This window comes from Thamnophis sirtalis, unplaced genomic scaffold (genome assembly GCF_051295495.1).
Source record: "Thamnophis sirtalis isolate CommonGarterSnake01/CBP01778 unplaced genomic scaffold, rThaSir2_p1.2 scaffold_10, whole genome shotgun sequence".
NCBI classification, from domain to species: Eukaryota; Metazoa; Chordata; class Lepidosauria; order Squamata; family Natricidae; genus Thamnophis; species Thamnophis sirtalis.
The window spans coordinates 48,534,439-48,560,473 of NW_028261390.1; the positions used below are offsets into that span (position 1 = coordinate 48,534,439).

Sequence of the window (26,035 nt, forward strand, 5' to 3'; positions counted from 1 at the left end):
TGGAACAATATATTATTTCATTTGAAATTATCAAGCATTTATATATTTTCTTGTTTATTCTAAAGTAAAATAAAATTCTAGCAAAGGGGACATGAGAGAATTTACCACTATTTACCCTTTTGTTCCTGTCTATGGTTGTAGTATAAGGAGGCATTTAACAGCTGTCATTTACATTGTCCAAAAATGATATATTGAAGTTAGCACTCCAACGGCATAAACCTGTAGATGGGTTATCAAGAAACCTCTCTAAATTTAGCAAGGATTTCATTCTGTGGGAATAGATCCATGAGAACAACTTTGCATTCTGAATTATTGGTGCATTGTTTGTGCTGAGATCGCTTGCTACAGATGACTATTAATTTTTTTCAACAAAAATTTAGTCCAGATATTACATTATTATTTCCAGTAAGCTTGAACTACAATTGTTGGTGTTTTTCATATCAAGAAATATTAAGCATTAGCAAGAACAGAGTCAAATTCTCTATACCCAAAACTTACACTTGATCATGATATTATCTATTGATAAGCACAGTGAAGTACTCATGCAAAACCACAATGAATAGAATGCTTGATTATGGGGTCCCCAAACGTTGGTCTGTGGACCAGGACATGTCTGTGTTCTGTTGGGAACCATGCTATTCAAGTGGCAGGAAAGCATGCAAAGCTTCATTTGCACATATATGGCATCTAGATTGCACATGTGAAATCATCCTCCCCTATTGCTGCCATTGCTACCAGTCCATGGAGCCAGAAAAGTTGGGGACTACTGATAGAATAGAATAGAATAGTTATCACCTGGTTATCACCTTTAAAGCCCTACATGGTCTAGGACCTGGATACCTGCGAGACCGTCTTCTGCCACATACCTCCCTTAGACCAATAAGATCGCACAGGATGGGCCTTCTCCAGGTGCCTTCAGGGGGACAATGCCAGCTGGTGACACCTAGGAGTAGGGCCTTCTCTGTTGCCGCTCTGGCCCTATGGAATGAGCTGCCCCCAGAGATCCGGGCCCTACCTACTCTCATGGCCTTCCGCAAAGCTATTAAAACCTGGCTTTTCCGGCAGGCCTGGGGCCGTTGACCTCTTGATTGAGGTCCGGCCCCTTTCTGATTGGGTGTATGTTGTGCTTTTCCTTAACTTTGTTGTGTCTCATTGTTTTAATTCTTTTTTTTAATAATTTTTCATTTCCGTAAGCCGCCCGGAGTCCTTCGGGATTGGGCGGCCTAGAAATTCAATAAATGAAATGAAATAGAATAGAATAGAATATTTTATTTGGCCAAGTATGATTAGACACCCAAGGAATTGTCTCCAGTTCAGATGCCCACAGAATAATACAAAACAACAACAACAACATAACAACAACAACTTCAATAGAAGTTTTCTATTTCTTCAGTAGCAAGAAAGGTAGTAAGGATAATGATAATGCTATAGCCGTACAACATGAGTAAATGTACAGAGACATTAGACAATACTGTGAGAACTAGATGTTCAGTAGACTGATGGCACAAGAGAAAAAAACTGGTCCTGAGTCTAGTTGCTTTGGCATTCAATAATAGGTGTCCCAAGGAGAAGAGTTGAAACAGTTTATGTCCAGGTAAGGTGACCAGATTTTAAAATTGGTAAAGCGGGACACCATTGACCCGGGGGGGGGGAGTTGTTCTTGATTAAAAATTTTGCCGCCCAGCACTGCGGCTGAGGTGAAGCCACCAAAGCTCCAGCTGGCGCCCCCATCCGTGGCAGCGGTGGCAGCGCCTCCCCTCTGCTCGGAGCACCTGAGCTGGGCACCACGTTACCCCTGCCGCCGCCTCCTCCTCCTCCTCTGCCATGCTTTTGAGAAGCCATGAGGCCTTCTCTCCCTGCTCCCGCCCCCTCCGCCCCCTTCCTACTGGCTCCTGCGGCCTCATGGCTCCTCAAAAGCACGGTGGAGGAGGAGGGGGCAGGGGTAATGCGGTGCCCAGCTCAGGTGCTCTGAGCGGAGGGGGAGGAGCCGCTGCCATGAGTGGGGGTGTCGGCGGGAGCTTGGCGGCTTCACCTCAGCCACAGCGTTGGGCAGCAAATGTGGTGGTGCTGTTGGAGAAGGAGGAGGAGGTGGCAGCAGTTATTCTGGTGGCAGGAGGGGCTTTGGGGGTTCACTTCAGCTGCAGCACCAAGTGCAAGTGACTAGAACTGGCCGCCCACAAAGGACCTCCCCAGGCTTGCTTTGCTGAACACAGAGCGACTGACAATAGTTTGAGCAGGCGCGGCCAGCACAAACTACAGTCAGTCGCCCCGCGCTCATCAAAACAAGTCCGGGGAGATCCTTTGCGGGCGGTCTGTTCTAGTCGCCTGCAAAGGACCTCCCCAGCTTCCGGAGCCTCTGACAGTAGAAATCACTGTGCGGCAGTTGCAAACTGCTGCGCGGTGTTTTCTTGCCATGTGCACGGCTGCGTGAAAAATCGGGACTTTTTTTAAACACCGCAGACGCGGGACAAATTATTAATAATCGGGACTGTCCCACCAAAAGTGGGACGGCTAATCACCTGCTGACCTTTTCCAAAGAATTCAAGTTCCTAAAGAAGTTTTATGAAGAAATTAGTAAAACCTTTAGTGTTAAATGCTGATTTTGTTAATCTAATGTCCAGGATGTAAGGGACCTGTAAATATTTGCTCAGTCCTTCTGACTAGCTCAAAATACAGGTCTTATGTGGAAGGCAGGCTGGTTGCAATTGTTCTTTCTGCAGTCCTAACTATCCGTTGGAGTCTGTACCTGTACTGTTTTATTGCTGTGCCAAATCAGACAGAACTGATTTTTTTTATTAAAAGGGGTTTTGAGACTTCATTACTAAAATAGCATGTTTGATGTACTACATTTTCTGTCTCGTTTACCTATGGAAGTAATTGGCATGAGCAGCAGTGCCTAGGTTTTATTATGTTCAGGTCTTGGAGATAAAATTTTCAGCAGAAGATTAACAAATTGATGCCAATATTATTCATACCTACTACAAAGCATAAGAGCTTTATTGGTACCTGTGACATGATTATTGGTTTAATATCATACTTTGTACTTTGTATTCATTGAATCTTATGAATACATGAAATAGTAATTCTGTCCAGGATGATTTCATTAATAAACCATGTTTGATCATGGTAACAATTGAAATCTAAACTACTTGGACAGAATAACTTTGTTACCTCTGCTTAGACAGAACAAGCTTACATTTTAATATACAGTACACAGCTACAACTTACATATTATATTGCTGTTCCTCAGGTTTTTCAGAAGAGAAAAGCTTTAGTCCAATTACATTACAAAAGGGAGTTATTTAACTCACTGAATTTCCCAAATGACTCTCAGGAGAAATGATCATATGGCACTTGAAAATACACCAAGTTCTCCTGGCAATTTCAGTTGCATTAATATCCTCTCTCACATGCTGTCCTGAAACACTTGTGTGGTCCTGCTGTGGGCAATTAAAAGTTGCCATGTTTTTACTCCAGAGATTCATGTGTTTTAGTAGTAATAATGAAATATATTTATTTATACAATAACCCTGAATATGCACTTTACATTTAAGCATAAAATAAATTTTAAACTAACATAGATATCCTTTTACTCATCTTATTGATAAGAAGAGAAAAAGGATGGGAAAAACATATGTATTTGAAAATTGAATAGAAAGTTGAATAGAAAGAAAAGGACCTTTATTAATCAAAATCCAAAGGATTTTTCTAGAGCTAATACTAACTGACAAGTACTAGCCAAAGAATTGTATCCCACATAAAATAGATTATGGTAGAAATATGTGCAGATATCATTCCATCAATTAAAATTTATAGAACTCCAACATGTCATGTACAAAATTAGAACAAATACATTTCGCTACTTGAAGCCAGTAAAATAATGTTGCGCACCAGTTATCAAGAATGGTATATGTATAAGATTTGATTTTGTTATTAGACCCCAAATGTATCATTACTTCATGTTTTTCACTTGAGCATTGGTTTGTTTCACAATATAAATTTAATCCATGGGACTTCACAGCTTTTAGCTATGATATATACACAGTATATATTTATGCTGCTATTAAACACAGAATGAGAACTCAATTTTAGACCTAATTAAAATAACTAACTTAAATCCGCGAGGCATTGATTTTGATAGTTCTCTCTTAAATGTGTTTTATACTTTTTTTTTGCTAGTAGCAATGGTGCAATTGACAGGGGTGGGAGTTTGTATATGAATTTATAAACTGTGACTGCAGAATATGTATATGAACTTACAAATTTTCCATCAGTGACAACTGCAGCAGTGGGTGTAAGAGTCCAATGGAGCAGAAACAGTTATAGCAATAACAGAATACTATTATATAGATCCTCTGAGTCAGGTTGCTGTACCTACATTCTCAATTTGTCTGCCATGTCACTATGAACTATATTTGAGTATCATTTTATCCTAACTTGTGAGGACTACTGCATAGTTTAATAGCATTTATTTATTGGCTCTCTGTTCAGGCTTCAAAAAAACCTTATATATATGCAAGTCTTGGTGTATTCAGGTCTTTTCCCATGTAAGATTGAGAGTATCTTGGTGATGTTTCGACGAAGTCCCACTCGCCATCTTCAGGCTGGTGCCTTCGGCTTAGTGCTTCTGTGAGCAAAGCGTGATCGGAGCTGCCATCTTTCTATAAATATTGGTTTGTATGTGTGTGGAGTTCTGGCTTTGTTGCTGTAGGTGGGTTGGTTGGCTGTGTTGTTACATCTTGCTTAGTTGATGGAGTTGATATATGTAGATTAGTCGGCTGTTTGGTAATATCCTGTGTTGCTGAGGTACTAGCTGTGTGCCCATTAGTCTTTTGTGTTGTAACGGCCTGAGTAAATGGGTTGTGGGATGACATCCTGAGCTCTAGTGTAGTGATATCCTGAATCCTGTTCTGCAACATCCTGGGAGGTTGGCTGTGTTGTAACATCTTGAGTCTTTGTATTGTAACCTCCTGAGTTCTGTGATGTAATGTCCTGGGCAGATGGCTGTGATGTAACATCCCGGGCTTTGGTTTGGCTCCTAGTTTGCGGTCTGGCCATGTGTTCATGGCATGTGTTAGTTTGCTTTGTGTGGAGGTTGGAGGGCGGGTGCAGCAGTTAGTGATGCCGCCGTGGTTTGGCTTCTGGATGTTGGTTGCATTTAGTCTATGGGATGGGTTTGGGTTTGAGCCTGGTGAAGGTGATTGGTGGCGGCATCCTGTGTTGTTCTGAGTCCAGTGTCAGTTTTCATGTCTGGGACTCGTTTTTTGACTAGGCCTAGTTTCCAGATGTCTGGTAAGTGGGAGGTATTATCACGTTTATTCATGTTGTGAGGGTGTTTCTCTATTTTGATGGCTTCCATAATTTTTCTCTTATACATATAATTACTTTCCAGCTAGAAAACCAAGGTGTCTAGGAAATACCATGCAAAATCTGCCCTGCAACATACATAGGACAAATGAACAGGAGAATAAATGCACGGATCGCAGAACACAAGAACACAGTAAGAAAAAAAGAAAAAAAACTTCCTTCCTTTTCCAGCACCTTAAAGCTACAGGACATGAAATTAATTTTGAAGGAACCAAATTAATCTCCAAAACTGAACACTTCAACAAGAGAACAATTATGGAAGCTATCAAAATAGAGAAACATCCCCACAACATGAATAAACGTGACGATACCTACTGCCTACCAGACATCTGGAAGAGCCAAGGTGGCGCAGTGGTTAAAAGCAGCACTGCAGGCTACTGCTAGATCAGCAGGTCAGCGGTTCAAATCTCACCGGCTCAGGGTTGACTCAGCCTTCCATCCTTCCGAGGTGGGTAAAATGAGGACCCAGATTGTTGGGGGCAATATGCTGACTCTCTGTAAACCGCTTAGAGAGGCCTGAAAGGCCTATGAAGCGGTATATAAGTCTACTGCTATTGCTATTGCTATCTGGAAACCAGCCCTAGTCAACAAATGAGCCCTACCCACCACCAAGGCCATTACAACACAAAACAACAAGGGACACACAGCCAGCACCAATCAGCACCAAACTACCAATCATGATACAACAACACAACCAATCATTCCACTTACTGAAACAAAGCCAGAACTCCACACCCACCCACCAAGATTTATAGAAAGAAGGCAGCTTATGTATTTGTTTGTTTGTTTGTATGTATGTATGTATGTATTTATGTATGTGTGTGTATACATACATACATACATACATACATACATACATACATACATATATATGCTGGTCTTGTTGTATTCGGGTCTTTTCCCGTGTAAGATTGAGAGTATCTTGGTGACGTTTCAATGAGGTCCTGCTCATACATACATACATACTACATACATACATACATATATATGAATTAAGTAAAGCTCTTAAAAAGAATATATACTGCTGAGATACCTATTTGTTTACTACAATTTATAACTGTGCTAGCAGTAGTTTTAAATATTAGTGAAAAGTTTCTTCTCAATTTATTTATTGTACATAAACAAAAATATGTATGATAGGAACCTTAAGAATAAATTTATCATTTATGTGATCCTTAAAACAACTAAATATTTCTCAGGTTTTTTGGATAAAGAAAAAGATAACATGTAATAGAGATCTTCTTTTTTCTACTTTTACACTTAGATCCATAAAAATAGGCTTCTGATTCACCAAATCCTCATTACTCCTTTTTGTATAGATTCTTAGCTATTGTTCTTTGTAGTTTCTTCCCTGTCTGAATCTTTTTCATTTGTTTATCAAATTCTATTTACTGCAACATTGATCATCCTTCACAAACCATTTCAGTAACAGCATGTTTTTCTTCTGATAGCGAGACATTGTGAAGAAGTCTAGCAGAATCTCTAGCTTGTTGACGTTCTTTATTACATGTAAATTTAACTAACAAGAAACCATTTAATTATACTTTTTTAAAAAAAATATGTCTCCTCATATGTTAAATATAAAGTTCAGAACTATGAGCTGAAGTCCAGCATAATTGAGATTATAAGACTTTGGCAACTTCTTAACTCATACAATATAAATTAATTTTGTATATACGTATATCAAGAAAAATTAAAGAGCCTATTAAAATATGATTCTGTTAATTAAACTAGGAGAGTAAAAATGGAAAATTAACTAAATTTCCAAATAAGTTAACTATTTTTTCATAAATTTATGAAAACATTCTCACTGATTCAGGTCAGTGCAGAATATAAAATATTCTGGACATTAGAATAAAATAAAATAAAATGCTTCCTTTAGAAGACAGTCATGCACTCTGGAGATGACTTGTCAGAAGTGCAGAAAGTTGTACTTCCAGGCAGGACAGATATGAAGGGTAAATCTGTAGAATCATGAAGCATTTAACTGTCTGACCTGTTGACCTGATGCCATGCATAAAGTTTCCTGCCTGGGGCAGGAGTAATCAGCCCGGCGGGTTAGGTCTCAATCTTCTGTCTGATGTCACATGTGTTCTTCTGACAGCATTATTTTGCATCCATTTTAGAAAGTAAAATCATGGAATTCAAATTTTTCCCACAATGAAGCTAAGTGACAGGCACTTCATAGTTTAGTTTTGCATAATTACCCCAGAGAAGGCAAATAAAATAAAAACAAGCACAATTTGAATGTATTAATAAAAATGCTTACCGGTCACTTGATGTAAATCATTAAATCAGACTGAATTTTATAGACGACCTATAAGAAAAAAATAAATAAATGTAACTGCATGGAACTCACAAAGCAACAGAACTATCACTGCAAATATTATTCACAATAAGACTTCATACAATTTATTTAAATGTTTGATTGTTAATTATTACATCTGCTCCATAACCAAGATGTTATATCTTACATAAAAATAAATGGCATTCTAATTGATAACTTTGCTGAGAAACAGTGGACTGAAATTAACTTTGCAAGCAAGTTATGGTCAAGTATTTTGCATGATTTGCAAAGACATGATGTGGAGGTACGCATAAGGAAAACCTTCACTTACTGAGATTTTTTTTCTCACACTTTTTCTCAACATATTTCAAAGGAAGAGACACTGTAGCCTCCTGGCCATTGCTAATGTATTGCTTGTATTTTGAGTTGAAATTATCCACTAGGGTGCTGCATTGAAGTTGCCCATGCTATTTTGACACAGCAACCAGATGCTCCAATTTTGCTTGACTGACTCTAAGCTGAGCCAGAATGCCTTAAAGCAACATTGAAAAGGGTAGAGATCCATGAACAATTAAAGCACTCTGGTGTCAAAAGAAGTGTTTCAAACAGCTAGTACTGGTACTGAAATGGCTCAGGTGCCCTTTGTCTGACACTCTGCAAGTTAAGATTTAATGCACCAGACAGATAATTTATTTCATGAAAGAGTGATCTCTGTTTCATAACCACAGAATGCAATGTAGGAGAGTGAGTAGGAGAGTGACTTGTAATATAAACCAATAAGGCAACATTTATTTCTTTTGTACAATACTCAGGAAACTAATAAAAGGGAAAATATTAGTTTGTATTTGTATGCTTCTTTAAGACTATATATTTATGCACACACACACACACACACACACACACACACATATATACACATTCAACCTTAAAATCAGAAATACTGGTTTCAGAAAGAAATTTTTGCTATTCCTTATGAAAGTGGATTTAATTCCTTTTTATGATTTAAAATTAAACTGTTTTTGTATTATGATATTCTTGCAGAGCTTATATTCATATAAGTAATTTATTTAAGATTGTTAAAAAGATGAAAAAACCTTTCAAAACAATTCATGCATCAATATAAAAAGTTATGTCTTTAAATGCTTCTTAAATACAGCAAATGAAGATTCAATTCTTAAATTTTGTAGGAGGAATATTTTATAGGAGAGAAGTTGAAGGTTTTCACATTCTCAGCCTGTCAATAATATTATCAATTACTCTCCTAACAGGTTGAAGGAAAAAAATCTTCTTAAACTATTAACTATTTTTAAAAAACCTGATGAAGGGATGAAATTAGGCAAGGCAAAAGTTTTTTTTCACTGTTTTTATTTAAATACCTGAATCCATTTGAATGTAGGTAACTATTTCTGTATTGATATGTTGAACTATGGATTCACAATCTCTCATGATTGGCAATGCTTGCTAGAGTTTACAGTAGAGCTGTCAAACCCGCAGCCCATGGGCCGGATATGTTATGTGCTGGCCACGCCCATGCCCAGGTTAACAAAGGGGAAAAAAGTACCAATACATCATGTGACGCTGCTGTGACAACGTGAGTGTGACAGCCCTGATTTATAGCAATGAAATTCAAAATATCTCTGCTTTGTTATGAAAGATTGATATTTATTTGTTGATATTAATATATTAATATTGTGTTTGTTGATATTAATTAATATATTAATTAGTAATGTCTAGTATTAGTTTTATTTAGATCATTTAACATATTCATTTATTATAATATAATTTATATTGCATTTATTTTTCCATTCCAGATTAAGTTGGTGGTTGAGACAGAAACATACATTCAGTTAAATGTTGATATATACTGTACATGCACAGTTATCTATGTGGCATACATATTTCACATTCACAAACCTCAACAAGAAAGTTGCCAAGATGTCAGCCTCTTAGCAATCATGAAGTGAAGTTTAAATCAATGAGAAATAATCTATTTTAAAACTGTATTGTGCCAGTGTGCCGGCATGAAATTGGCACCAAAGGATGAGACCGTGAGAGCTCATGATTCTCCCAGCCTGCCAAACAAGCCTTGGAACAGGATTATTTGGTGGTATTAAAGGCTTTGTGTTGCAGTGAACCCAATCAACACTGCTATTATTTAGCAGATGGAAACCATATAGTTTGTCAGTATGTGTCTTAGTGTAGGAGGTGTTACCCAGGTATCAGAGAAAGAGTGGCTGTAAACAGAGCATCTGAGGTTATCAATGTCTACTTGTTGCTTATACTCTTAAACAATGCTAGTACAGTGTTTTATTGAAAGGAAATGGCAAATGCACATCAAAGCCAGTTTCTCATGTTTATTTGCTAAAGAAAATAGTAAAAAGAATAAGAAAATTATCATTTTTTGTAAACTCAAAGAATTCAAGAAACAATAATATATAGTTAATATGAAACACAAAGAGACAAGAATTATAAACTAAAATAGTGAAATGCTATTTTATACCACATTGATGCCTAAAAGGGTATACTAATTTATATAAAAGATCAAAGTAAGTGGTTTCTGGGTTATTGGCCTCTTAATCTTGTATATTAATTCAGGTAATGTACCACTACCACTATCTTCTATTTAATTATTTTTATTTATGTACCATTAAGCTCAGTTTTCATTACTTTTATTGTAGAAAGTGGATGAGTACATTGTATTGGTGCAGCACTGTCATCTCATTTGCAATCCTCAAAAGACCCCTTTTCGTCCCCGAGAAATCAAATGACATTCTTTAGCAACCTTCTTTTTTATTTCTTTAATTAGAAGTTTTCAAGGACCTCCTTCTTGAACTCTCAACATTTTAATACACTTCTGCCTCACTAACTCGGGTGATTGTTTCAGAGTTTGTGCAGCATACATTCCTGATCTGCAAGAAAGCTGTTTTCTTCGAGGCTTTTCATATTCTGCCCTAATCCCTTGATAATTGCAAAGGCTGTCTCTGCAACAATAAGCAAGTCTGAAAGGAATTTCATAGCTGTGTGTCTGAGAGAAAAAACTCTACTTGAACATCTCAGCTAAATTTTCTTCCCAGGAGTCTTGGACACAGAATACAAGCCTGAGAAATGCCAAGATAAAGACACTCAAAGGTTGTTAAACTTGGGTTGTAACAAAACACTGGTTAAACAGGACTGAGGAAAGCTATGTCTGTTGATGGAAGCATCAGGTTAATATGGCAGAACTTCAAAACACTAATTTAATAGTAGATGGCTTCTGAAATTTGCTCTTGGGAATCTTTTCATGGTTCTTTTGTAACTCCAGGGAATAATTACTCTTATGCTGGCATATATAGATCTGCCTCTTTCTTCTCAGTAGATACACCAATAACCAGCTGTGTTACTATAGAAGTTACCTGGATATTGAGTTTGTGTAGTGCAGCTACATGAACTGTAATAATTTATTCATAACCACTGAATTGCAAAAATATGCATCTCTATGTGGATGGATACAAAACAACATAAAATTACAAAAACATTAAAATAGAACAATACAACAATTAATAGAACAGACAGAAAAACCAAAACATATATACAAACGGTCGTTCCAACATTAAAAGGCCACCTATAGTTTCAAAATTCATTGGTTTCATTGCCTCAGAGAACAAAATGTTTAGCTGACAATTCAGGGATAACACAATGGCCCTAACCATAAACAAGTTAGCAATTGTCCACTGTTACTCAATGATGGCAAATAGAGCAGAATTCCTAAATTCCTCAGAGAAGAAGTTGAAACCTCATTTGATGTCTCTGTGTATATGAAAAATAAAATATTATCTCATTTTTCAGAAAGGATAATATAATTATTAATCAAAAATTCTTAAATCAATATTTCAGATGCAAGAAGCATTTTTATTATTTATTTATTATCAAATTGGTATAGCTGCTCAGTTCACTAAAAGCAAGTTTCGGCAATGTAAAATAATAGGATAATACAGCACATATGCCCTGGACAAAAAGAGGATAATAATGGCTACCCTAACCATCTAAGTATGCCCCCGTTTCCTGGCAAATCCCAGCTGGATTTAAAATTTAATATTTGGAACAAAAACAAACAAAATACAAACCACAGTGATCTATTTGGTCTACAGTAAAGTTTACATCCTAGAATAGTTTTTCAAGTCTTTTGCCAATTTGGTATAAAGAAAAAAATTATAAGCATAACTGAGAATTATTCTTTGTTAGCTCCCCTCATAAGAGTCTGTTTGGTGTATGGTTAAGGCACCATGAGGCTCTGAGTTTTAGTCCTTATGTACAAAGCTATCTGGGTGACCACAGGCCAGTCACTTTCTCTCAGCCCTTGGACAGAGGGAAGATTTTTCACTTCTGAATAATCTTGCCAAGAAAACTGTAGCGATTTGTCCAGGCAGTTTCTGAGAACTGGAAACAATTGAAAGGAAAGGAAACAAAACTTTCCCTAAACCTAATATTTTCTAGTTATTGCAAACCTACAACACCTTAGAAGCGTGTTATTGTGAAAGGCTTTTCTTGCCTCACTGTCATTCTGTTTGCAAGGCAGTTGGGGCTTTGCCAATTTGCCTATTACCTTAAAAAATATTGTTTCTGTATTCTTTCTTTTTATAAATTACTACATGGGGAATTGATTGCCTCAATAAAAATGAATAGTTAGAACACTTCTCAAAAAACATTTAATGCCACACATGTTTCAATGAATCAGCTATAATTTCACCCAAGTTATTTATTTGATTTATATAGCTGCACAACAAGCGTCTCTAAGTGAGTATATCATAAAACTGTGTTGTATGTGTTTGAATTCAACCAATCCTGCCTAACAAGATGAGATCAATTTTTAATTGTGAAATTCAATCAGTGTAAGAAAAAAGTTTCTGCAACCTCTGGGACTGTATTGAAGGTGAGAGGGGAAAAGGTCATGTTTCCTTAATTGTATTCAGCTGTGTTATTAGTTATACACTAGCTATACATGTACATAAAGAATCACTTTAGTTATAGCAGACAAATTGATTCCAACCGAAGCAACTAATTAGGGACCTGCAGGATGCAGGATAAAATAACATACAAATTGTCAAATAATGCTTTCTGTAATGTCCATTTGCTTTTCTTAATTTGCTATGCACTTGTAAAACAGGAAGCTGAAGCATTGAAGTAGGGAAGAGTGTGGGAAACATTGAATTGCTATTACAGTACATATTTCCAAGCAGCAGGAAGTTAGTACTGTCAGACTAATAAGGATTTTATTCTCTACATGTAAACAACCTCTACCACTACCTCTATGGCAAAAGGTCAAGCATCCATCTATATAATATTTTTACCAATTTAATCTGAAAAAAGACTTAATGGAAATCAATCACTCCATATTTTAAACTTTAAAAGTACAGCAGTCTTCTACTTATAAATCCTATCTACGCAGCTGAATTTGCACATAATATAATAGGCAGGTCTAATACACTTGCAAAAGTATCAGCAGCATACATGTGTTATTATATAAAAGAATGCATATGTAAATATCCCACACAGTAAGTGAGATAAATCAGTAATACCTTTAAATCTGGTAGGAATCAAACTTGGTTGATTACCATTATTCAAAGGCATGATTCTGAATCAATTATTGGATAGATTTATTTTACACATATCATCTTTTCTGGTTCTTATAGACTGTAACTGTGTAGAGTTTATAAGTACACATATACATGTGTGTGTGTGTTTAAGTGAGTTTATATAAAAATTAATTTATTATAATTTCAACATACCGTGTTTTCCCCAAAATAAGACCCTGTGTTATTTTATTTTATTTTATTTTTGCCACCAAAAAAGGCACCAGGTCTTTTTTTTTTGGGGGGGGAGATAATGTCATCCACTGACTCACATCATTTGCGTGCATCACCCCTGGCCTCTTTTTTGCTATCAGAGGCCTTCAGGAACTTCTTCATCTGGCAAGGCCAGCAAGGCTTTCCTGAAGGCCTCTTTAGCCAATAACAGAGCTCCAGATTGATCCTGAGCTCTGTTATTGGCTACAGAGGCCTTAAGCAAAGCCTTGAGAGCTGCAGCAAAAGAAATGGGCCGAGGTGTGTGAGGCTTGGCTGCAACTATCCAAAGGTAAGTAGTTGGGCAGCTCCACCCCGCATTCCCACCCTAGCTTAATTTTTACCTGTGTACTCTCAAGTGGGCGGGGGTCTTAATTAGGGTCTATTTTGGGATTAGGGCTTATATTGGGCACATGTATAAAATCAAGCTAGGGTTAACTTTCTGAGTAGGTTGTATTTTCAGGAAAGCACGGTATTAAGACATATCGTTTATAGCAAGTCATTTAAATGCCTGGAAAATACATCAATACAAATTTGTCAAGAGGCCACAATGCTTCAATATATACAATTGAAAATATCTTCTAATTTACTCAGTATTTTCAAATGTCAATAATTATTTTTAAGGAAAAATGGTAAGCCATTATCTAAAGCAGAAAAGCACTGGTTTACAAAACTGTATCAACTCAAGAGATCAGTTAGTATTTTAACCATAGTGATGATTAATTATGGGGAATTATTTTGTTCCATATCCTTTAATTCATATATGACATAACTGTTACAGTGTCTACTCTTTATAACATATATCTTACAATATTTGGACCATCCTGACCCTGCTGGCCTTCCATAAGGCCATGAAGAACTGGCTTTTATCGTTGGAAGGGTCTAGGATGAGCCTGTCTATAATGGTGGAATCCTGAATGATTGTAGTTTGGGATTGATTATATTTGCCTTCTGTTAGTGTTTGCTAACATGTCTTTTTTGCTTATAATCCTATGCTAGTAGCCTAGAGTTGTAATTTGAGATTTGAATGGCCATATAAATTATTTTTCTTAATTTACATGGGCAAATTACAATTATGAGTAAAAAAAAATTAAAAAAAAGATTTGGATGTTGTACAAGTGACACTATAATCAAATTTATTTCAGCAAGTACCTTCTCCTCATGATCTGGACCATGATTTTATAGGATTTCAGTTGTCGGGAAAATTGTAAGCAATTGAGTTATAATTTCCTTTTAAACCACTGTTATTCAAATATTATGATCTTTGGGAGTTGAAGCCCACACATCTTAAAGTAGCAATCCAGTAATGATGTGCTGAGATAACTTTTTATGTCCCATTCCCTGTTCACGCTTAAGTTCTGGAACAATGCATACAATTTTTACAATTACAACCATTGCCATGTTCTCTTTTCCACATTTGCCGGCTGAGAAAATTTAAGGAAATAATTTTCACCAAAACTGCCATTCAGCTGTCAGCTTTATATTACTTTGTCAGCTTTTACTATCTGGAAAAGCAAAAGTGATAGCTTGAATAAAGGTACTAATAATAAGAAAGAAATTAAGGGTGTAAACATGGCAATGTGAAATGCATATTTAGTAGTTATACCATGAGGCTGAGCTAGGATATCTGAGAAAAAAATATTTCCAGCCTTCTATAATTAACAATCCAAATTTAAACATTTGTTCTGGTTTTCTAAATTCACTCATTTATTATTTTCATTTTCAATTAAGCAATAGAACACAATATTTCTCACTAACATGCATAGGATGGCCACAGGATTATGTGTTTAAAATTTCTAGTGTCTTACACTTACACACACATATACACACATCTATCTATCTATCTATCTATCTATCTATCTATCTATCTATCTATCTATCTATCTATCTATCTATCTAATATCAGAACAAAGACTTCAAATCTGTTTTAAAATTACTGAGGCGCAAGATAAAACCACGAAAGTTCACCCGGCCATGTATATTTTACTGCAAACATGTCATTTTAGACATCTTTCAAAGCTGTATGTGAATATGAAAATCAATCCTACTGAAGTATTCTTGAAACTTCTTATTGACATATTCATGCAATGTAAAATCAATCACAAACTAAAGGAGCATTTTTGGTGGAATGGAATAGGAAATATTCCCACCAAAAAACTCCTTTGCCTTCATGGTTTAATTTGTATAAAACATTCAGTGCAATCTCTTCCTTTTTTTTTTCTTTTGATAAAAATTTGAATATCCACCCATTCATGATCTTTTGTTTGTTCTACAGAAAATAGTAGTTATTACTAGAAAATGTCCCCGTCAATAATATACAAAACAAGTCTTTCTAAAAGATAACAAATATAAAACAATATATATTATATAGATATAACCTATAGAAGGCTTGAAATGGAATACTACTTATATGTTAACATTGTATTTCATATTTCAAGTTCAGCATTATCCATTTGTATGGGGCATTTTCCATTATGCTCCCAGTTCTAATATATATAGATTATTTCTTTTCTTATATGCAGATGGTGCATAATATGCATATGTTCTGTGTCTATGGATTTGGTTTGGAAAGAGATATAGTAAAGGATATGCCAATACTGAAATCCTACATGCACTTTTGATTGCAATCTGATTGGGATTATGTGCTACAGGAAGATTTTCATTGGATCAATATGTTTGTTACACAGTTGGAATATTAAGCCTTTCATGACTGTATTACTCAGATAAACTTTTCTTTTTTTCTTTCTCTATCCTCAAGTACAGGATAGAGATAATAAAAGCAGAAACTACAATTGCTTTTGCTCTTTAAAGTAATGTAAAATTCAATTATAATACCATATAATAAAAATTGAGAAACAATTTCTAAAAGGAATTGCAAAATACACCACATAAATGCCTAATGTATGATATATACTAAAGTTGACAACAATAATACAATCACAAAAATGTAACCAGGTTTTGTTTCAATAAGCAATGTTTTAATGTAAAGTTCAATAAAATAAAATCCTGATAGTATTGAACCTCATCAGAGAAAAGACTATGGAATTATTATTGTGAAAGTTGGTAAAACTAAATGACTGAGTTAAGGAATGTTTTTCCAAAGAATTAAAAAAAAATAAACATTTTTGTATATATCATTTCCCCCCTCAAAAATAGTTATACTGTTCAGGAAGTTTTAAAACTTGACTAATGAAGAAGATACCGTGAAGTCCATGTGTTGGAATAAAATAAACTGTTAACTTGTTAACTAGATTGCACCATGCTTAAATAGCTGTGCATAAATGATGCAAAAAGCTTTGCTCATTTTATATTCTGTGCAGGTATGGCATTAAAACTGTAGATTAATTAATTATTAACCTTGTAGTTTACCATATCAAAGTTTATCAAACTTAACTTTCTTTAACATTTACTACTGTATCAGATTCAGCAATATTTTGACAGCCTAAAATTACACTATTGTGACCTTGACATTAGTATTCAACAGCATTGATGGAAGAATGACAGCTTCTCCATCGTAGTGGGTGATTTTGCAAGCTTTTACCTTCATGACTATGGAGTTTCTGTCAAACGGGCTTCCAGCTGAATGATCGCATTCTTTTGAATTATGAAGTGGCTGCAAACTGTGCTAATTGGGTCCATACTGATGTCACTCATAAAGATTAAAGAGCCTTAATAGTCTTAAAAGTTATATATGTCTAATTTTGAGACAATATCTGTAGCTTTCAGTCCAATTAAATATAACCAATTAAGTTTAAATCTATTCTCAAAGCTTAAAATTTCTATTTTTTGCATTAGGAAAAACAAAAGATAAATAATATGCATATATCTCTTTCCCTCTAAGATAGTGTGGAGATCCAGGTTTGCACTTTTCCATTAGATTAGCCATTCACTCTCAGTCTGGACTGGGAAATAAAAAAAACATCTATTTTCCAACTTGTACTGGACCAGATTGGTAGATAAAAGTAAATAACCATAAATTATGAGGCCATCATCATTCATTAGAGTGATTTGGACTAGTAAATATGTGATAGACAACAAAGAAGTGTTTATTTAGAGTTAGCAGCAAAATGTTTATAGAATGTAATGAAGATTCTCTACTACAATAATACAATACATATAAGTGTATTCATTTTAGAATAAGGAATTTCAATTTTCAATTTTCTACAGTTATCCATATCTTCTCTCTTATAGTCTGAACTAAACTAAACTAAACTTTGTATAAAATTAACATATTGACTAAATTGTGCTCTGAACTGATAGATGACTTTGCTCAGCAGTTTCAATCAGATGTTAAAAATCAAGAGAGAGAGAGAACTGACCTGCAAGCACTGTAAAAATCAGAGACTATAAGGTTAACATTCTTTCTTTTATTTTAGTACTACTAATCAAAACTGACAGTGAAGGAAGGAGTGAAACAGTGCTTCCAATTCCCAATCCTCATAGATGGTCCAGTAAAATTCTATGGTTTGTGGCATCAAAGCTGCTGAGGGTACACTATTTATCCAAGTCATACACATTCCAACATCAAGTTAATCAAGGACAGTGATCAATGTTTCTCTTCCTGTCAGACCTTTAGAGTAGATCAGGAGAGAAGTGAAAATCATGCAGGCATATACTATTTTTATTATCAATATTTATTTTTATTCTAACTAACAAATAACAGAATCTTACAAGTCTGAATGTGCCTTTCTGTCCTCCCCCTTATCTTTTTGAGAACTAAGGCGGGTCTTGTCTGAGATGTTTTCTCGATTTATAGTTCTGCCCCAGAATCAGCTTTCTTTTATCTGACATTGTTTTGGTATCATTTCTTACTCCTGTCCCTCAAGGCCATCACCTTTTCCAACTACAGTCAGATATCTTGCCTCAGTAAAAGAAATCAAGGTAATATACAGTATTTCATCAGCAGTGTTGAAAAGTTGTTACCTCATCACTTTCTCTAAAAAAGGAAAGATGGAAGTATGGAGATAGTTATCCAAATTCCCTAGATACAGATATGGTCTTTTTAGAAAAAGACATATCATAGCCTCCTTCAAGAAATATGGTGAAGACACAATTTCCTAAAAAATGTTTCTTTAAGGCCAGCATCAGCAAATACAATCCAAATCCATCATCTTCTTCTGTTTCCTTCTGCAATCAGCTAGACTGTTGTTGCCCTCACTTATAAAGCTCCAATAAAAGGAAATAATTTGTAATATACCGTAAGCCACTAACAATTTGTGAAATGCTGTAAAAAAAATCTGAAAATCTCCTACATCATAACCACAATGTGTATGTGTATTATATTTGTTGGTGCTTTCTAGATTTGTAAGCTCAGAATAAACTGTGTTAGGGAAGGAGGCTAAGAACAACAAGAAGGAAAAAATAGACAGGTTTAAAATAAAAGGAAACATGTGGCGGGCAGAGAAAAGAGCTCAAGTGGGGTGAATAGAAAAGGAATTCTTATTTTATCATTCTTCCACATTCTTCTATGTTTGGAGTCCTGTCCCTGATTTTATTTCTTTGTCATCCACCATTTTAGCATTATCTAAGAGCAGCCTGTTCATATCTAAGCATAGCCTTCATATCTAAGGACAGTCTTTAACTCAAGATATTCTTATTTTATATTTATTTATTAAATGTGTGTGTGTGTGTGTATACATACATACATACTTACATACATGCATACATACATACAAACTATATATATATATATATATATATATATATATATATATATATATATGTGTGTGTGTGTGTGTGTGTGTGTGTGTGTGTGTGTGTGTGTGTGTGTGTGTGTGTGTGTGTATGTGTATGTGTATGTGTATATGATGTATATGTATATGTATATGTTCAATAAATCATAGTGTGGCTGTGTGTGTGATTGTGTTGTCCATTGTGATACTTTACAATTGGGCCAGAGGTCAACTAGTATGACAGTTGAGCTTGAGTCATGGCATGCAGGTTTTTAAATTTAATAACCAACATCTTAATTTGCACCCGAAATCAAGCAGTGCAGTGCAGCTTGCAAAACAGCAATGTAACATGGACCACTCTAGGGTGCCAAAGACTGCCTGCACTGCGACACTCTGCACCAGTTGAAGCTTCTGAATTCTCTCCAAGGATAGCCCATGTAGAGCACATTGCAGTAGTCCTGGCATGGGATGATCAGAAAGACTGAATACAGGGAATTCTTAACTGGATACTGTCTATGATCTGCAAACATAGTGCAATTTTCTTTTATTTTTGTATATACATGAAGACTTCCACATCAATTGGAATTTTTTATTGTCAAAAATTGACCAAATGAAGGCTCCCAAATGCAGTTTTCACATCACACTGTAATTCAGAGAATTGATATTAATCTGTGCCAGATAACAGTCTTTGCCAAATAAGAAAGGATTCATTTAAATATCTGGGATTGAAGTAAACAGGTAGCAATAAAGACATATTTGAAGGTAATTATAGTTATGGAGAGAAATAATAAAAATATCTTAAAAGGTTGAAAAATTAAAACTCTCCTAGTTAGACTTATCAAAATGAACATTGTTTATCTGTCTATCTATCATCTATCTACCATCTTTCTTTCCAAATAGCATCAATTTTAATCCCAGATGGAATATTGAAAAATTGACAAAGTAAATAGATTGTATGGTATGGACTAGAAAAACTATGTGTAAATTTAAAAATTTTGCAAGATTCACAGAACAGACCTAGACTTTTCCAAATTTCAAATTATATCACTGTGCAGAGCGACTTGAATTATAGAAAGCATAAAATCCCCAAACAGCAGGATGTCAGAAATAGAAAGAGCTGTTCTAGCCAATAAACTTCATAGGAAGTTTATTTTTAAAAAAGAAGACGACAAAATCTGAAATGTTTGCTCTAGATTCTAGGTAGTAAGAATTTTACTTTGGTAGAAACCTCCAATTCAATAAAATAAAGATTTCCCCAGATTTATCTTTCATTAATCAAAAAATGTCAAGAGCAGTCTTTTTGGTTTTATATCTGTTTAACACGTTGAGTTATATAACTCTTCTTTACTTCAATAAATAATGCTGTAGAATCTCTGATCAGATTATTAAGTTGAAATTCTTCTTTATTACAATAAAACTAAAGTGAAATAGATGTTATCACGTGGGTTTTCCCATGTTCCTGAAATATATGTCAGTAATTGTATCTTCCTTGCTTAAATACAAAATTAAGCACCCATGTTGCATAAAAATAATTTTGAATACAAAAGGAAAATAAATCTCAAATCTCAGTTCGATTAGTGAAACTAGACCTTTAAATTATATCAATATATTTAAAGATTTGGTAGATTTAGGTCAAGGTGTAATAAACCATGTATTGGAAGACAGACAATATCAGTTTATCTGGGATACCATGAGAAACAAGTTCAGAAATGATAGGTTTTCCACCTTGACATCAGAAAAAGAGAGAGCTGTCACTTTTGCAGTGAACCGAATGACAAAAAATGAAGCAACTTTTGCTTAGTAGACTAGTTTCTTCCTACTTGTGCAGTATGTCTGTAATATTCATGCTTAAGCTGCTTAGGTAGCATGTTTTGTAATTGCAAAGTCTGTGAAGCTTGTTACTGCTACCAACTTTATTACTTTACCAGTATTATTACTGACCTGTTCATGAATGTTTCTGTCCAAATGATGCAGTTTCTGTTTCAAAAAGTTGTGGTCAATTAGGTTACATACTTTCTCTTCGTTTATGTGGATTATTATTATATAAACATTATATGGAATACTGTTGTGTGTATGTATATTTATGTTCAAACTTTCCATGCATTTTATTTATATCTTTTACTCTGCTGGATTTATATTGTTGTTCTTTCTATTAATCGATTCTGAGGGCTAGAAAACAATTTTATTAAAATTAAAAACATACAGTTTCATTTGTAGATTTTTTTTTTGCCCCTGAAAGTTAACCACAGAAATCTGAAACTGCGGTGGACTACATACTGTTCTTTATGTGATTCATTCAGTATTGCATCAAATGTTAAGATAAGGCAAGCAAATATATTTAATTCTTCAGAAATGCATATATTTAGTTGATTAAATATATCCAAATTATTCCAGTGATGTTTGTTAAAATTAACTGAGCAAGGTAACTTTTATACTTATATAGGTTTCTGCCTGCAAAATTTTAAAGATATTTCTTTTTTATCTCCTGCTAGATAGGATAGGATATTGTAGTGTTGCCACAAATAATTTTGCACTGTGGGTAGCTTATAGTTGAAATGAATAGCAGTATATACTGTATTTTTCACAATGTAAAGAGAAACAAAGACTTATATTATCACAACTAATGTTTGTCACCCAGACACAGGAAGCAGACCAAGTTGGAGTCACAAGGTTTAAAGGTTGAAGTATCTTCCTTTAAAATGAAGGACCATTTACTGATCAACTGATTACTTTGGGCTTTTAATCATATTTTACACACTGTCAAGTGGTGCCTTAGCACCATCTTGGGGTATTAAGAGATGAGAAAATACTTATATAATTTAGAGTAATGTCTGAATCTCATTGATTTTTACATCTGTTAAATAGTAAGCTGCTGGAACATATTCATAAAATTACTATTTGAAAGTGAGTGTTAACAAAAAGTTTTTTTTCATTTGATGTTCACTGCCATTGATGTAAACAATATATACTTATATGAGGGATTTAGAGATAGACATGCTAGCCTTAGTTTTTTGCAATTTTCAGAATACTCATCTCTTCAAATTAGATTGATAGTTGTTTGAAAACCTATATTGATTGTTGATAGTTATTGATAGTTTGATAGTTATGTTTGTGCCAAATGATTCTTTGTCATTAATTGTGTGCATAAGTAATTTCACCTGATAGCTACTTTCCCTGAGACTGTACAGTCAATACTGGGGTAGACAGAGGGCTAATTAAACATAAATAATATATTTATATTTAACCATAAAGATCACATGGAATGGCATTTATATAGCTTCCCACACACATTTTTTGTATAAAGTAGGTAGACATAGTCTTGGCAGAAAACTTTTTGTCTTTTAAGGCCATTGAAAATTCTTCTCTACTTGCTTGCTTTGTTTTCTCCTCTCCCCTCCCCTCCTTTCCTCCTCTCTGGGTCAAACTGAGATGCAGAACACAAGCCTCATTGTGGGCATGCTAGTTGGATTCAGTTATGGATATTTGGTGCAGTGCACAGCAAGGTGTGAGTTTGCAGTTGCTGCAAGTTGCAGTGGAGGCTGATGGGAGATCTTGGTGCCTGCCCCCCCCCCTCTAATTTATTAGTGTGTCTTGGCTGCCTGCTTGATTGGGACTGCCAGGCTGAGTTCAATTTCTCACTGTAGATCCCTTTAAGGAAGTGTTTTTAAAGGAAATAAAGTTTCACGTTCATACCACTAAGCTACGGAAAATCTAAAACCTGTTGAGCCAAGAGGCTTTCTATTACAGAAAGGAATTCCTCTCCAGGAGTCAAAATATAATGTATGGTTTCAGTCATGGTTTTGCAATGCTGTTTATATAGTTTCCCCCCATTTTCTTGTATAAAATGGGTAGGTACAAAACATTTTATCTTTTAAGGCAATTGAAAATTATTCTCTACTTGCCTTCCCTTGCTTCCTCCTCTCCACTCTTCTCCTCTCCTTTCCTCTTCCCTCCACTTCTGGAAGCAGCATGCAACAATTTTGTTGTACGGGAACAGGTAAAATGGCCTGGAGATTGCTTGTGACATCATACCAAAGGGAGCCTCTTTACTATATTTTTATTTGAGAAAGTATCCCTGATTATGGTTCTGGCAACAGTTCTTCATTATCACTATATTTACTTTCCATCAACAAAATGTACTGTACCTGAGAAACAGTCAGGGACTTCTCTATAATTATTTTTCCAAACCTATATTTTCTTTGAGATCTTTCCTTGATACTAAACACAGGAAAACTAAAAGTGACAACCAGCAAATGCAGTAGTAAATAATGGGGGTGGGGAGGAAGGTGATTAGCAAGAAATAAACATGGCTGATTTGAAATATTTTAGCCACAAATTAATTTCACTTTGCTTTTAGTTTACTTTGCATTAGATAAGACTATTATTATCCTATTAAATAAAATCATAAAGATAGTGTTAGTTGAGCACAGCAAGATATTTGGGACACTGTGTTGCTTACTAACATCCTAAACTATTCTTAAAACAATGTTTTTATTCTAAAATTAATAAGTTGTGGAATGCAGCATGTTTCTGACTTTTTTCTCTGTATATGCGTGTTTAAAATTTAATATAGTTCAAATTACCTGTTTCATTCTGCTCTAGAGGGCTCTCATACACAAAAGTGTGTTGCAGTGCAAGATGAGTAGTGATTAACACTAAGTGGAACTCTTTAATTCAGCTACACTTTAGAATAATTGAACATGAATAAAATGTAAGATTAAAATGAACTTATTTTGGAAGCATACAGAAAAATCACATTAAGGGCACATTAACTTCATCCCTACTATTTTATTACAATTAATACAAAAATATATAATATTGATTAGTTATTTTTAATTGTATTATTATTTCTAGTAATGCTACTTAAGAAATAAAAATAGGAACTGGAAATATATATATTTGGAACATTTCTTTTAATTTTTATATACCCAGCAATTATAAGATCTGCATCAGAAACTTTTGTTACAGTTTTCTCGCCTATTGAAATAAGATGTGTGGCCAATAAGACAGAGATATATGGATTTGGTGCTCTGAAATTCTGCAATTCCTGATAAAGAGGCAAAGCTCCAGTTACAGAAATTTTTGCTGAGCATGAGGTTTTTTTCCCCTTCTATTTCTTGTTCTTAATCTTTCATAAAATTGATCTAGTTTCCATGAATCCTTAAGGCCTCATGAAACATTATTTATAAAACCCTGCGGTAGATAATTCTAAAACATAATTTATTCTTCCTAGATTCTGCCTGATCCTATTGCGGCTCAAAACAGTAACATAGTATGGCCATGTGTGGTCTGAGTAACTCCAGAAATGTGATGGCTCTCCCAGATGCAAGTTCAAACTTCAGGGAGAGGGAAGACACCACTCCGGGAACTTTGGAGAGGGGTGAAGAGAAGTTGCTGAGGGCTCCAAGCCTGGAGTGGAGAGGCCAGGCTCAGTGGAAAGGTTGGAGGGGTAACCAGACAAATGGCCAACTCTCAGAGGAATAGGTGAAGCACAACTGCAGCTGGAGAGAACAGAAGTCCCACAGGAAAGCAGAGGAAGAAAGCACACAGCTGCAGTTGCCCAGGAGGAATGAGGAGGAATTGCCTCCTGCACTTGATCTGTGAACGAGGCAGGACAACAGAAGTCAGCAAGGCTGCTCAGGAGGTGGCAGTTTCACCCATCCTGATAAGCTCATTTTTTATTAGCATTTATAGGCCGCCCTTTTCCCTGAGGGGACTCAGGGCGGCTTACAATGATAGGGGAAGGGAGTGCAGGACAAAACACAAAAAGAAAATGTGAATGTGCAAAATGTGCACTTGTCCATGGCTCTTTTGTCCAGCAAATGGAGCAAAGCATCACTGGAACAACTCATCAGTTTCTTGCTGTGCATTTGTTCAGCCATTGTGATTCTTGTGTGGGCTTAAATCTTGACTCTGCTACAGAACTTGGACATTGCTTTTCAAACTTTGGGCTTGCTTCTTGGACCTTGAACTTGACTTTTGGTTTTGGTGATTTGTGCTTGGACCATGGATTACTCTTTGGACTCTGAACCTGATGAGGGGACTTTATGGAGTTCCTCTGTGTTTCCAGATGAAAGAAATTGGACTCATTGAATTTTGTGCTAGTTCCTGTGAGTTCTGAATCATGGGGTATACTATTAAGAGTTGACAAAGCTCCCATAAAGACTTCAACCCTTTGGGTGTGTGCCTGGAGCAGGACACGACAACGAATGATTATTTCAAATCATGTCAGGTTTTATGTATAAAAAAGAAAGTATCCTAATCTCATGAGAATACGAAAGTGAAAGGCCACAACACATTTCTAATATAAATGTTTTATTAAGGATGATTATAAATTTGATTTTTACATGAAGATTTAACACAGCTGCAAGACAAATCTGAGTATATAAAACATAATCCAGAAGGTTCAAGACTGGAATAAAAAAAATAACATTATTTTCAACCTCCCAAAAATAAGATTTCGTAATTTGCTCCCTGAATTAGCATTCCTAAAAATTAACTATTTTAAAATACTTTTTAAAAAACTTTAAATTGCTTTAAGATTATAAGATGTTTTTAAGAATAAATTTATTTAAATAGCCTTTGAATATTTTGAAATTTTATAATTAATTCCACTATTGTGTATTCTATTTTAAATATTGTTTCTTTCCTTGAAATCCTTGGCTTAATCTAAATAAATAGGAAAGAAGCTTCCAAATAAATGAAGACACATCCTACTGCAGTTGCAAATACCAAACTTTAATTGCTATAATATACTGTTTCCCAATTTGTTCTTCTAAGCTATCTCCAAGGATACCTTCCACAGAGCAAGTATTGCATCAGTCTAGGGATAGGAAACGTGGAAGTATTGGGCTGGAACTGTTCTAAAAAAACAATTGTGAAATTGTAAT

General features: G+C 35.1%; 1 long non-coding RNA gene across 1 annotated transcript in view; it reads right to left on the minus strand.

The window, feature by feature from the left end:
• Nucleotides 1-7,606: 7,606 nt before the first annotated feature.
• LOC148043882 (uncharacterized) overlaps nt 7,607-26,035 on the minus strand; it is a 358,030-nt gene continuing 339,601 nt past the window's right edge. The window contains exon 3 of the long non-coding RNA XR_015697824.1: nt 7,607-7,684. This is a non-coding gene — a long non-coding RNA (uncharacterized LOC148043882). The remainder of the gene's footprint in view (nt 7,685-26,035) is intronic.